The sequence below is a fragment of the Cyprinodon variegatus genome, unplaced genomic scaffold, assembly GCF_000732505.1.
Source record: "Cyprinodon variegatus isolate N-32 unplaced genomic scaffold, C_variegatus-1.0 Scaffold964, whole genome shotgun sequence".
NCBI lineage: Eukaryota > Metazoa > Chordata > Actinopteri > Cyprinodontiformes > Cyprinodontidae > Cyprinodon > Cyprinodon variegatus.
The window spans coordinates 53,722-56,612 of record NW_015151417.1 but is presented as its reverse complement, the minus strand read 5'-3'; the positions used below and the strand labels follow the sequence as shown (position 1 = coordinate 56,612).

Here is a 2,891-nt window from a genome sequence, read left to right as displayed (position 1 = left end):
ACTCTTCTCTGTTAAATACCTCAATTCAAGGATACTGAAACGGATCAGACATCCTCATTCAGTTTCAAAAATGACAGCAAGGTAAATAGATTCACTTAGTATTATATTTATAAGAAAGTCTTTTAGGAAACACATCTTAGTTCCCAGGAATCGAACCAGTCATGCTACTAAAGACAACACCTTGGTCAAATATTAAATTGGATGCTTATACTTCTAATATATTTACCCAGCACTTTATCAATAGAATCACAGATGAGCTAGAACTAAAAACATCTTTGGTGAAGAGTTTTAAAACAAAAAAACATTTAAAATAATCAGGATGTTTAAGTAATACCTAATGATTGTCAGTCAAAGTGAATCCAATAACACTAAAATGTTAGATGATACCAAAATCTTTATGTAGTATGTGAATTCGATCCTAATTAAAATAAAGTAAGCATGCTTACAGTAATTTGGCGGTAGAAGTTTACACTCATAACTTATTATATGTCGGCTAAAAATACATTTTTTTATTAAATGTAAAAATAAGCTATTTTCTAGTTTTAAAAAATGCAGGGCTCCAGAAGCCATGATCGAGGTGATGTAATCGCTTTTCCATGGAGCTGTTAAAAGACAAGCAATGGAATTCTGCAGAAACTGTGAACGTAGGAGTAAAGACTGTCCAGATAAAGAGGATTACAGTAATCCAACCATGAAAAAATAAAGGCATGGATTAATGTGTCCGGCTGTTGCTTTAAAAAAAAAAAAATAGATTTTTTTTTCTAAAATGTTACCTTGGTTGAATTCTCACTCAAATCTGGCCTGGGTTTTAAGTTATCACAACTTTAAGCCATTTTATATATGTACATTTTGGAGGTAGATGCCAAAGTTAACTTTGCGATTTTATACAATTTTCTTGTAGTTCTACTTGTCTAAAACATTTAGAAGACCATGTGGTGAAGTCTTATACTGTATTTTAGTAGTTTTCCACTTCAAAACTTAAAATTTATGCAATGCTTGTATTATGGGACATCCTTTGCATGCATGTTGCAAATTTATGTAACTTGAACACCTGTACCTTTTTCCAACACATAATTTATATCCACATTGTTTTGGATTTTGTCCAATAAGATGAGCCCCTGTGAGAAGCAAACTCTAAAATTTTACCAAGTGTAAATTATTTAAAAATTAAAAAAATAAGCTAATACGTTAATAGTAATATAATTGTATCAGGCTTAATATTCTGAGGTTATGTTGTCAAAAAGAAAATGTGTTTGTTTCTTTTTGTAAATGTTTTTCATACATTTCTGAAAGAAGCTTTTGTTTTTACTACTTTAGGTATAGTGACTAGGGTTGCCACCCGTCCCTTGTAATACGGAATCGTCCCATGTTTGACAGTTAAATTATGCGTCCCGTATCGGTTGTTCCAAATTTTTTTACGAATAACTAAAAAAATCAATAATTTTGAACAACTCTACTGTGGCGATTGTGACCCATGTCTGAGCGTCCTGATTCTCTCTCCCCCCCTCTCGTAGCTAGAACTTAGAGTTCTACTGTTCTTGATTCAGCTCCCCCTTATGACGTCATCCGTTTAAAGCATTCTCCACTCAGTAATCTCTCTTCTTAGGGCGTTTGTCATGGTTTCCTGGCGACGGTCCTCATGTTTAGGTCTAGTTCTACAAACTGTGCACCTGCGAACGCCAACTCCAACCTTGGGGGGGCCACAGTAGGTTGGCAGGAAATGTTTAGCACACAAAAAGTGATTTATTTAATAAACCGGGTAACTAACAACCAAAATAAACCAAAAATAGGCACACACAAAAAACCTTAATATAATACCGGTAATCTTCCCTATAGCCTAAAAAAAAACTCTACCAGGCCAAGCACACCATTGGTTTGGTGAGGGGATTTCTGTGCACGATGATACTGTGCAAACTTAACATTTCCAGTTATTAATTATCTTAATTGGCTGTAGCTTATTGCAAGAAATACAAGCCACGCTCAAAGAACAAAATAAAAGTATGGTTCTGTGTTGAGCTGAAACGGGACACAATTTAGTCAGATGCAGGAAAATGCATCTAAGAAATGCAAAATTTTCTAGGGAAGGGCCCCCAGACCCCCACATCAATAAACCCTTCAAGTGATCATTTCCGCTAATTACACTGAGCTTAATGTTTGACAGCAAAATCTATGTATAATTTTCTTTAATGTAAGAAAAATTATAAGGTCTAGTTCTGTGTAATTTTGGATTAAAATTTTTGATTTTTAAATTTTTTGAATGGGGGCCTATATGTTATTGCTTTTATTATAGTTACATCAAATGACCAAATCTAGTCTTTAAACTTTATCTTTCAACCTTTGTATAAAGGCCTTTTTACATATAAATAAAATAAACTGTATCACTGATAGTTTGGTTACATTATTTTTTTGTCTGTGTGTGCATAGATTTAAATCCTTGCGCTCATCCATCTACTCCAAAAAGTCTGTGAAGTGGATCTTTGTCAGAACAATGTACCAGATTTAACACTCCATTTATAACAAGATCAAGCCCGCACCTCTTAAAACATCTAAACAGTCTGAATAGGTTCATGTCGTAATGAGGTTATGGTTTTAGCAAAGGTGATTACACACCAAAGAGGCGTGGCTTCTGCCCAGAGCAGCCTGTGTTACCTGAGGCAAAACAAAACATAACATCTAGAAGCAGGTAAGGAAAAAGGATCACAGACACGTTTTAATCACCTACCGGTCTGGATCAGCAGGAGGAGACCAATAACAGGAGATTCTATTCAAGTCTGCTGTAAAAACGAACGTTGAAAAGCAGATGTTGAACGAGACGGTAGATTCCAATACCTGGGGCCTGTTTCAATAAGGAAGTTCAACCAACTCTGAGTTAAAACTTGAACTCTGAGTTG

The 2,891-nt window shown here is 34.8% G+C and overlaps 1 protein-coding gene across 1 annotated transcript in view; it reads right to left on the bottom strand.

Moving 5' to 3' along the window:
• Nucleotides 1-2,832, bottom strand: part of LOC107100360 (type-2 ice-structuring protein-like) — a 48,667-nt gene extending 45,835 nt beyond the window's left edge. The window contains exon 1 of the mRNA XM_015398817.1: nt 2,723-2,832. The gene's annotated coding sequence lies outside the window, so the exon portion shown is untranslated. The remainder of the gene's footprint in view (nt 1-2,722) is intronic.
• Nucleotides 2,833-2,891: the final 59 nt, after the last annotated feature.